Here is a 12,330-nt window from a genome sequence, read left to right on the forward strand (position 1 = left end):
TGCCCATCTCCCCAGCCGTGCCCATCCCTCCAGCCGTGCCCATCTCCCCAGCTGTGCCCATCCCTCCAGCCGTGCCCATCCCTCCAGCTGTGCCCATCTCCCCAGCGGTGCCCATCCCTCCAGCCGTGCCCATCTCCCCAGCCCGTGCCCATCTCCCCAGCCCGTGCCCATCCCTGCAGCGGTGCCCATCTCCCCAGCAGTGCCCATCCCTGCAGCGGTGCCCATCTCCCCAGCCCGTGCCCATCTCCCCAGCGGTGCCCATCTCCCCAGCCGTGTCCATCCCTCCAGCTGTGCCCATCTCCCCAGCCCGTGCCCATCTCTCCCTGATGCCAAAGCAGGGCAAAAGGCAAGGGGTGAAGAAATAGCCATTAACAACGAGAGAGAAACCCAAAGTATTTTTTTTTTTTTTTAGAAAACCCTTTTTAAATGGATTCAGTTTATTTCCCGATGCCATTCTCCGTGCCCCCCTTACTTGCCTTTTATTAATATTAACCATACAGAAGTGACCAGCATGAACCATAGTACCCCCCCCCCCCAGGCCATTTGGAAAGTATATGCCCTTCTGCCCTGAGATACCCCCTCCCCTGCTACCTGTAGGCGGAGCTCTACTTGCAGCCAATAGACAGGAGGAATAACAGAAAGTGGCCGCTAAACTGATGTGGAACCAATGTACAATGGGAATAAAGGCAGGGAGCCTGGGGGAGGGGTTACATGGGGGGGCACTAAATTGATGTGTTAGGGGATATTTAGGGACAATGGGGCTTTGTCCCCTCCCAGAGCCCACGGTTTCAGCACTTTTGTTGCTGTTTTGCCGCGTCGGCTCCGGGTAATAGAGTTTCCTCTAAAGCCGCCGGTCAGAATGGGCTCCCAGGGCTCCTCTGCCCTCTACAGTCAGCACTGCCCTCCTGCCCCCACTGCCCTCCTGCCCCCACTGCCCTCCTGCCCCTCTAACAGCTACCAGCTGGGAGCCCAGAAAGTCTTCCATTAACCCTCACTGTACTGCTAGTCTGGCAATGAGACAGTCTGCCCTTAATAAGGAGTAACCCCATAACCAGAACATTCCCTCTCTGTATATTTGTATTTATACATATGGGTAGGGGGTGCCATAGTGTTTCCCTTAGACAGTACAGTATGGGGGTACAGCTTATTGTGTGCCCAGAACATTCCCTCTCTGTATATTTGTATTTATACATATGGGTAGGGGGTGCCATAGTGTTTCCCTTAGACAGTACAGTATGGGGGTACAGCTTATTGTGTGCCCAGAACATTCCTTCTCTGTATATTTGTATTTATACATATGGGTAGGGGGTGCCATAGTGTTTCCCTTAGACAGTACAGTATGGGGGTACAGCTTATTGTGTGCCCAGAACATTCCTTCTCTGTATATTTGTATTTATACATATGGGTAGGGGGTGCCATAGTGTTTCCCTTAGACAGTACAGTATGGGGGTACAGCTTATTGTGTGCCCAGAACATTCCTTCTCTGTATATTTGTATTTATACATATGGGTAGGGGGTGCCATAGTGTTTCCCTTAGACAGTACAGTATGGGGGTACAGCTTATTGTGTGCCCAGAACATTCCCTCTCTGTATATTTGTATTTATACATACAGTATGGGTAGGGGGTGTGCCCTTTACTTGATCTGTCCCACTGTGTGGCTAAATCATGCTCTGGGTACTTGACTGAATTCGTTTTTAGAAAGGAAAGCGGATTCTGACCCAGTGGGACAGGCAGTCAGACCTCAGGGGGCGGCTAAGGATTTTGGAAGATCGTGGGTTAAGCCGAATCCTCTCTGTTATGTTTAATCCAAGCCCAGGACTCATATATTTGGGCAGTATCAGTACCTGTCATCTGGAATGGGCAGATTTTATGGGCCCCTGCGGCACCGCTGCCCAGCTCCTGCCATTGAGTCAGAGTGCGGCGCTGCTGCCAAATGATGTCACCGTCTTCTCTCGGTTTTGAAGGACTTTGGCACAACTTAGAGAAAACTCCCAGGACTTTGTGTTTTGAATGAAAGAACCCAAATGCCCCCGGGCACAGAGTCTGTCTGTCTGTCTGTCCTATCTGTGCTCTGCAGGCAGGAGGGGCTCAGCTATTACGTTGCTGGGTTAGATTGTAAGCTCAATGGGGTGGGAATTACAGAACTTATAAAACCTGCTGTTCCTGCTGAATTGTGCTTAGTACAGGGGAATCCCTATGTGCCATAGTTTTATGGTATCTCTCTGTACAGGCTATGGGCAAACTTAGGGGGCTGTTCCTGCTGAATTGTGCTTAGTACAGGGGAATCCCTATGTGCCATAGTGTTATGGTATCTCTCTGTACAGGCTATGAGCAAACTTAGGGGGCTGTTCCTGCTGAATTGTGCTTAGTACAGGGGAATCCCTATGTGCCATAGTTTTATGGGATCTCTCTGTACAGGCTATGAGCAAACTTAGGGGGCTGTTCCTGCTGAATTGTGCTTAGTACAGGGGAATCCCTATGTGCCATAGTTTTATGGTATCTCTCTGTACAGGCTATGATATGGGGGTTACACTGTGACAGTGGGGGGGGGGGGCTGGGGGAAAGATGGGGGGTATATCTGTGCCTATATATTATACAGTTACATTATGTGCATATATGATATGGGGGTTACACTGTGACAGTGGGGGGGGGGGGGGCTGGGGGAAAGATGGGGGGTATATCTGTGCCTATATATTATACAGTTACATTATGTGCATATATGATATGGGGGTTACACTGTGACAGTGGGGGGGGGGGGGCTGGGGGAAAGATGGGGGGTATATCTGTGCCTATATATTATACAGTTACATTATGTGCATATATGATATGGGGGTTACACTGTGACAGTGGGGGGGGGGGGGCTGGGGGAAAGATGGGGGGTATATCTGTGCCTATATATTATACAGTTACATTATGTGCATATATGATATGGGGGTTACACTGTGACAGTGGGGGGGGGAAAGATGGGGGGGTATATCTGTGCCTATATATTATACAGTTACATTATGTGCATATATGATATGGGGGTTACACTGTGACAGTGGGGGGGGGGGCTGGGGGAAAGATGGGGGGTATATCTGTGCCTATATATTATACAGTTACATTATGTGCATATATGATATGGGGGTTACACTGTGACAGTGGGGGGGGCTGGGGGAAAGATGGGGGGTATATCTGTGCCTATATATTATACAGTTACATTATGTGCATATATGATATGGGGGTTACACTGTGACAGTGGGGGGGGGGGGGGAAAGATGGGGGGTATATCTGTGCCTATATATTATACAGTTACATTATGTGCATATATGATATGAGGGTTACACTGTGACAGTGGGGGGGGGGGGGGGAAAGATGGGGGGTATATCTGTGCCTATATATTATACAGTTACATTATGTGCATATATGATATGGGGGTTACACTGTGACAGTGGGGGGGGCTAAGGGAAAGTTCTGCCTCGGATCTGGGTTTCCCCCATCACTGAGATCCCGAGGGAGTGGGTTGGAAGGGGCCCAGAACACATGATTTATCTCACTGCAGAAATCCCAGCAGGCATCTCCTTGCAATTCCTTCCCCACAGAAGGGACTCCAGGACGGCACGCGAGGAGGCTGGATTACTGGGGGTGCCGTACTCCCCCCCCCCAAAGCTGCACTGCAGGTCTGAGGATTGGTGTGAAATGCGTAAGTGGTAATAGTGTGTGAGCTGCAGAGGAACGGGCTGTAACCACACGTGGCGGCTGCCTGCGCGGTGCTGTAGTTGCGCTGTGCGGTGTCGGCAGTCCGTACCATTAGGGACATTGGGGGGGGGGGGCAGCACCGGTGACCCCGGAGAGAGGAGGGAAGCCAATGGTCTGTCAGTGTTGCTGTTCCCGTAAGGAATACTCTGTCAGGAAGGCTGAGCGCCACGTGTTCCTGGAAGCAGCAGACACGTTACAGATACAGCATATATAGCACGGGGGGTTCTTCTCAGAAAGGGCTCATTCTATTGTTCCCAATAGGGATTGCACATTCTGATTCTTAAGGCGGGCTTACACGGGCAGATTTTCGTGTCCTTTAGACTGATTGGAAGAAAATCTGCTCACTTGGTGACCTTACCGAGGGAAACAATTACCCTTGCACTCCTCATCTCCTGTTAATGTGGCCCTACATGGGCAAATAAATGGGCCCCTTTGGTCGGCAGCTTATTGACCAGTGCATGGGGCCCCCCAACATTCTTTCTGACTGATATCTGGCTGAATGGAATATAAGAGGGGGGCAGGGGGTAGGACTGGCCAAGTAGCACCAACTGGCAGACTTTATTCCAAGTCAGGTTTGTTGGGGATTTATTGGGTGCTGGGAGTTAGAGAACAGGGAGTTGGGGAGTATGGGGTGCCGGACAAAGGGCTGCAGGTAATTTCCCTGCTTAATGACCCAACTCTGGAAGCACTTTGCTTGTGGGATTGTGGGAATATGAAAGGGGGGAGAAAGTTTTGAGCCCCATATTTCCCCCACAGTAGGGGGCGCTCTATGTGCCATTATCCCAATGTAAGGTGGAAACAGTAGACGGAGCTCGGCCCATTTCTGCATCTGAACCCACGGCTCCTCGTGTCTCTGGCACTGAGACCTGTCAGTCTGTGGAACCCGATATCAGCGCAGAGTCATTGCTTGTGACTGTCTGAGTCACTCTCCTGTGACAGCTGCGAGACTCCGCAACGGTCTCATCTACAGGGGTTTGGTTACACACACCCCGGCCCAGCTGCCCCGTGTAACCTTTATTGCTCCATGAGATACAGGAATAAATATAAATATACAGAGAGGGAATGTTCTGGGCACACAATAAGCTGTACCCCCATACTGTACTGTCTAAGGGAAACACTATGGCAACCCCTACCCATATGTATAAATACAAATATACAGAGAAGGAATGTTCTGGGCACACAATAAGCTGTACCCCCATACTGTACTGTCTAAGGGAAACACTATGGCAACCCCTACCCATATGTATAAATACAAATATACAGAGAAGGAATGTTCTGGGCACACAATAAGCCCCACCCCCATACTGTACTGTCTAAGGGAAACACTATGGCACCCCCTACCCATATGTATAAATACAAATATACAGAGAGTGAATGTTCTGGGCACACAATAAGCTGTACCCCCATACTGTACTGTCTAAGGGAAACACTATGGCACCCCCTACCCATATGTATAAATACAAATATACAGAGAAGGAATGTTCTGGGCACACAATAAGCTGTACCCCCATACTGTACTGTCTAAGGGAAACACTATGGCACCTCCTACCCATATGTATAAATACAAATATACAGAGAAGGAATGTTCTGGGCACACAATAAGCTGTACCCCCATACTGTACTGTCTAAGGGAAACACTATGGCACCCCCTACCCATATGTATAAATACAAATATACAGAGAAGGAATGTTCTGGGCACACAATAAGCTGTATCCCCATACTGTACTGTCTAAGGGAAACACTATGGCACCTCCTACCCATATGTATAAATACAAATATACAGAGAGGGAATGTTCTGGGCACACAATAAGCTGTACCCCCATACTGTACTGTCTAAGGGAAACACTATGGCACCCCCTACCCATATGTATAAATACAAATATACAGAGAAGGAATGTTCTGGGCACACAATAAGCTGTACCCCCATACTGTACTGTCTAAGGGAAACACTATGGCACCTCCTACCCATATGTATAAATACAAATATACAGAGAAGGAATGTTCTGGGCACACAATAAGCTGTACCCCCATACTGTACTGTCTAAGGGAAACACTATGGCACCCCCTACCCATATGTATAAATACAAATATACAGAGAAGGAATGTTCTGGGCACACAATAAGCTGTATCCCCATACTGTACTGTCTAAGGGAAACACTATGGCACCCCCTACCCATATGTATAAATACAAATATACAGAGAAGGAATGTTCTGGGCACACAATAAGCTGTACCCCCATACTGTACTGTCTAAGGGAAACACTATGGCACCCCCTACCCATATGTATAAATACAAATATACAGAGAAGGAATGTTCTGGGCACACAATAAGCTGTACCCCCATACTGTACTGTCTAAGGGAAACACTATGGCACCCCCTACCCATATGTATAAATTCATAACAATATCCCTTTTCTCTCTCACTATATATATATATATTTAATACAAAACGCAAGCTATACATTACACGAAGCTGACAGGCAGCACAGGAGGCGCCATGTCTGTTTGTTAGAGGGGGTGAAGGGGCAGAAAGCAATGGGCTGATCGTTAGGCTGCAGGACACTGGATTTAATTCAGAATTAGAAGGAATAGCAGGAAATTTCCTGGGCTTTGAAAGGATGGAGGTTGGAAACTGGGGTCTGAGTGTCTCCATGATAAGTGCTCAGCAGAGCAAACCTTATTAGGTGTGCAAATGAGTTATCAGTCTCCGCCCCTCCCCCAGTTATCAGTCTCCGCCCCTCCCCCAGTTATCAGTCTCCTCCCCTCCCCCAGTTATCAGTCTCCGCCCCTCCCCCAGTTATCAGTCTCCGCCCCTCCCCCAGTAGCTAAATGACCAATACAACTAAATAATGCATCTGGGCTGCAAAATGCACACACAATAGGGGGGGGGGTGCATAAAATATAACATGGTTTATAATATACTTTATACCCACCCCCACTCCACAATATGTAATGCTGAGCTTCCTTATGTTGCTTTCAGCCCCCCCCCTATTCCTTTACTGTATCAGTCCCACCGCCCCTGCTGGGAGGCTGTTCCCTGTATCTACCCCCTTTCTGTAAAGTAGCACTTCCTTATGTTCCCTATCAGCCCCCCCCCCTATTCCTTTACTGTATCAGTCCCACCGCCCCTGCTGGGAGACTGTTCCCTGTATCTACCCCCTTTCTGTAAAGTAGCACTTCCTTATGTTCCCTATCAGCCCCCCCCCCTATTCCTTTACTGTATCAGTCCCACCGCCCCTGCTGGGAGACTGTTCCCTGTATCTACCCCCTTTCTGTAAAGTAGCACTTCCTTATGTTCCCTATCAGCCCCCCCCCTATTCCTTTACTGTATCAGTCCCACCGCCCCTGCTGGGAGACTGTTCCCTGTATCTACCCCCTTTCTGTAAAGTAGCACTTCCTTATGTTCCCTATCAGCCCCCCCCCCATTCCTTTACTGCAGTGCTGTCCAACTTCTGTGGTACCGAGGGTCGGAATTTTTCTTGCCTACATGGTGGAGGGCCGATAATGGAAGCCAGTTTTGACCACTCCCCCTTTTTAAACCACACCCACTTCAAACTACACCCATGCTATCACAAGAGCTTTTAAGACCATCCCCACATTAATGGTGGCAACACAGCAAAAACCCAATGGTTGGTGCTCACTGAAGGGTTGGCACCCTTCATTTATATATGAAAGAATTATATTATGTCATACACTTAAATCGATATGCCTCCTCCTCTTCTGTGGATAGCACAGCAACCCCCCAGAACAAACCCCTGCCAGGTTCACCTTCCACAGGCAGCATAGGGCAGGGAGAGTATGGCACACACAGGCAGCATAGGGAAGGCAGAGTATGGCACACACAGGCAGCATAGGAAAGGCAGAGTATGGCACACACAGGCAGCATAGGAAAGGCAGAGTATGGCACACACAGGCAGCATAGGGGAGGCATAGAGCAGGCAGAGTACTGCTTGCCCTACCCCTCCTGTGTGTGTCATACTCTGCCTGCCCTCCCCTGCCTATGTGTGCCATACTATGCTTGCCCTCCCCTTCCTATGTGTGCCATACTATGCTTGCCCTCCCCTTCCTATGTGTGCCATACTATTCCTGCCCTCCCCCGCCTATGTGTGCCATACTATTCCTGTCCACCCCTGCCTATGTGTGCCATACTATTCCTGCCCTCCCCCGCCTATGTGTGCCATACTATTCCTGTCCACCCCTGCCTATGTGTGCCATACTATTCCTGTCCACCCCTGCCTATGTGTGCCATACTATTCCTGCCCTCCCCCGCCTATGTGTGCCATACTATGCCTGCCCACCCCCGCCTATGTGTGCCATACTATGCCTGCCCACCCCTGCCTATGTGTGCCATACTATTCCTGCCCTCCCCCGCCTATGTGTGCCATACTATTCCTGCCCACCCCCGCCTATGTGTGCCATACTATTCCTGTCCACCCCTGCCTATGTGTGCCATACTATTCCTGCCCTCCCCCGCCTATGTGTGCCATACTATGCCTGCCCACCCCTGCCTATGTGTGCCATACTATTCCTGTCCACCCCTGCCTATGTGTGCCATACTATTCCTGCCCTCCCCCGCCTATGTGTGCCATACTATTCCTGTCCACCCCTGCCTATGTGTGCCATACTATTCCTGCCCTCCCCCGCCTATGTGTGCCATACTATTCCTGCCCACCCCCGCCTATATGTGCCATACTATTCCTGCCCTCCCCTGCCTATATGTGCCATACTATTCCTGCCCACCCCTGCCTATATGTGCCATACTATGCCTGCCCACCCCTGCCTATGTGTGCCATACTATTCCTGTCCACCCCTGCCTATGTGTGCCATACTATTCCTGCCCTCCCCCGCCTATGTGTGCCATACTATTCCTGCCCACCCCCGCCTATATGTGCCATACTATTCCTGCCCTCCCCTGCCTATATGTGCCATACTATTCCTGCCCACCCCTGCCTATATGTGCCATACTATGCCTGCCCACCCCTGCCTATGTGTGCCATACTATTCCTGCCCTCCCCTGCCTATATGTGCCATACTATTCCTGCCCTCCCCTGCCTATATGTGCCATACTATGCCTGCCCCCCGCCTATGTGTTCCATACTATGCCTGCCCTATTGCACACACAGGCAGCATACAGTGACACAATGCTGGATGTGTCAGAAGGAATGTCTGAGGTGTGAACAGGGGAACAATGGGGGTGATTACAGCCAGAGCCTGAGGTGTGAACACTGCAGGGGGAAAACAATGAAGGCATTAAAAGGTGTGAACAGTACAGGGGATTACATGATTAAACAATACAGGGGGATTACAGGCTGAATCTGAGGTGTGAGCAATGCAGGGGGGCAGTTAATCTCAGTACTGATACCATTTAAAGGTAATACACAAAGGTTAGCCATTAAAGCAGCCAGACAGGTGGGGGGGCCACACAGAGGGGGGTCGCAGGCCGCATGTGGCCCGCAGGCCACCAGTTGGACAGCCCTGCTTTACTGTATTAGTCCCACCACCCCTGCTGGGAGGCTGTTCCCTGTACCTACCCCCCTTTCTGTAAAGTAGCACTTCCTTATGTTCCCTATCAGCCCCCCCCCCATTCCTTTACTGTATTAGTCCCACCGCCCCTGCTGGGAGGCTGTTCCCTGTACCTACCCCCTTTCTGTAAAGTAGCACTTCCTTATGTTCCCTATCAGCCTCCCCCTTACCTTTTGACGGCCAAACCCTGTTACATAACAGTAACACACAGGCCCCACCCACTTACCCATCATTCTAATTCTGTGTGTCACATGGTATAACCCAATCAGTGAAGGCGACATATGCTACATACGAGGCACCCCAATTAATTTACTTGAAAGATACAGGGGGTCCTGATAGAACATGGAGTAATGGGCGCTAATAGGAAATGAGAGGAAGAGCAGCGGGTAACACAGAAGGGTGCAGTGGGCCCCCGGGCTCTGTTCCTAAGGACACGGAGGGGTGAGGGGGGGACAGAGAAGGGGCTGGAGTGACGGAACCAAGGCTGCACCGCTCTGCAGTGTTACTGCTGCATTTGCAGAGAGAGGAAGCAACTCCGTGCCAACCGGGCAACTGTGCCAAGTGTTACTGCACCTCCCACTGCCCGCGTCAGCCAATCACAGCGACTGAGAGAGAATAATTATATGGGCTCATCTCTTTACCTGGCAAAGCTGGACCTGATACTGATATGTCTATATCGCTGCCATTTATACCCAAGAACTACCGACTTGTGCCCGGGGAGACAGGGATATACCACCTTTGTGCCCGGGGAGACAGGGATATTCCACCTTTGTGCCCGGGGAGACAGGGATATTCCACCTTTGTGCCCGGGGAGACAGGGATATTCCACCTTTGTGCCCGGGGAGACAGGGATATTCCACCTTTGTGCCCGGGGAGACAGGGATATACCACCTTTGTGCCCGGGGAGACAGGGATATACCACCTTTGTGCCCGGGGAGACAGGGATACACCACCTTTGTGCCCGGGGAGACAGGGATATTCCACCTTTGTGCCCGGGTAGACAGGGATATTCCACCTTTGTGCCCGGGGAGACAGGGATATTCCACCTTTATTCCCGGGGAGGCAGGGATATTCCACCTTTGTGCCCGGGGAGACAGGGATATTCCACCTTTGTGCCTGGGGTGACAGGGATATTCCACCTTTATTCCCGGGGAGACAGGGATATTCCACCTTTATTCCCGGGGAGACAGGGATATTCCACCTTTGTGCCCGGGGTGACAGGGATATTCCACCTTTATTCCCGGGGAGACAGGGATATTCCACCTTTATTCCCGGGGAGACAGGGATATTCCACCTTTTTCCCATGGGTGTAACCATGTTGTGCCCCTATGGCCCCCAGTACAGCCGGCATGGGCAAGCAGGGTCAGTCAGGGGTGCAGGGCCCAGGGGACGGGTCTGGGCCCTTCTTTTCCTCGGTGCCCCACCGCCCTAGTCTGACCCTGCCGGCAAGTTGCCCAGACAGATGGTAATTATGAAACCCACTTTTTCATCTGATGTCTTTACAGGTGTCGCCCCCTACTGGCTGCACAGGATAAACAGGCTCCAAGATTCGTGATTAGTGAATCTGTCCCGTTTCGCTTCGGCAAAAATTTAGCGAAACTATGGAACAATCTTTTTTGCCGCAAAGTGACCACGCCTTTTTTTTTTTTTAGACAAGCCCCTTTTTTTACGTGACCACGCCCACGTGGCGAAACAATTCGCCAGTGGCGTAATGCGGACTTTCGCTGCAATTCCGCGCCTGGTGAAACAATTCGCTCATCAGGAGTATTTGCTGCCAATTGAATTGGCCAATCTGCGAGGGTTTAACTCTTTTTTGGATGGTTTTACGCAGCCCTGGGGCTTATTATACTCAGTAACGTCATAAAGTGCAACTTGGCTAATCCCCATACAGGGACAATATTATGGGCCCCACCCCCTCCTTTAATTAGAGCCCCATCAATCCTGGGCGAGGTGCGCGTGTGGCATCGGGAGAAAGTGGCGCCCGCGGTACAGCTGCCATGTGAATTTCTAATCCAATCATTTTTGGAAGACAATATTACTGCCTCTGTGACCTCTCATAAAAGTTACCCATCCATTCATTCCAATTAATGGCGCTACAGTGTTTCCGTTAACTCCGGCTGTAACTCTTGGCTAATGGATGGCGCTCTGCAATGTTGGAATTAATGTGAATTAGGGTGGCGCTACTTAACCCTTCCTGTGCTGGGCTGGAATTGTAACTGTATAATATATAGGCACAGATATACCCCCCATCTTTCCCCCAGCCCCCCCCCCCCACTGTCACAGTGTAACCCCCATATCATATATGCACATAATGTAACTGTATAATATATAGGCACCGATATACCCCCCATCTTTCCCCCAGCCCCCCCCCCCCACTGTCACAGTGTAACCCCCATATCATATATGCACATAATGTAACTGTATAATATATAGGCACAGATATACCCCCCATCTTTCCCCCAGCCCCCCCCCCCCCCCACTGTCACAGTGTAACCCCCATATCATATATGCACATAATGTAACTGTATAATATATAGGCACAGATATACCCCCCATCTTTCCCCCAGCCCCCCCCCCCCACTGTCACAGTGTAACCCCCATATCATATATGCACATAATGTAACTGTATAATATATAGGCACAGATATACCCCCCATCTTTCCCCCAGCCCCCCCCCCCCACTGTCACAGTGTAACCCCCATATCATATATGCACATAATGTAACTGTATAATATATAGGCACAGATATACCCCCCATCTTCCCCCCCCCCCACTGTCACAGTGTAACCCCCATATCATATATGCACATAATGTAACTGTATAATATATAGGCACAGATATACCCCCCATCTTTCCCCCCCCCCCACTGTCACAGTGTAACCCCCATATCATATATGCACATAATGTAACTGTATAATATATAGGCACAGATATACCCCCCATCTTTCCCCCCCCCCCCACTGTCACAGTGTAACCCCCATATCATATATGCACATAATGTAACTGTATAATATATAGGCACAGATATACCCCCCATCTTTCCCCCAGCCCCCCCCCCCACTGTCACAG

At 50.2% G+C, this 12,330-nt stretch overlaps 1 protein-coding gene and 1 long non-coding RNA gene across 3 annotated transcripts in view; one reads left to right on the forward strand and one right to left on the reverse strand.

Moving 5' to 3' along the window:
• Positions 1-12,330, forward strand: part of LOC116408023 — a 176,080-nt gene that overhangs the window by 162,237 nt on the left and 1,513 nt on the right. The window lies entirely within an intron of this gene.
• The window catches only part of gata5 (GATA binding protein 5), a 153,022-nt gene that overhangs the window by 63,077 nt on the left and 77,615 nt on the right, over positions 1-12,330 (reverse strand). The gene's annotated exons all lie outside the window — the stretch shown is intronic.

The sequence above is a fragment of the Xenopus tropicalis genome, chromosome 10 (genome assembly GCF_000004195.4).
Source record: "Xenopus tropicalis strain Nigerian chromosome 10, UCB_Xtro_10.0, whole genome shotgun sequence".
NCBI lineage: Eukaryota > Metazoa > Chordata > Amphibia > Anura > Pipidae > Xenopus > Xenopus tropicalis.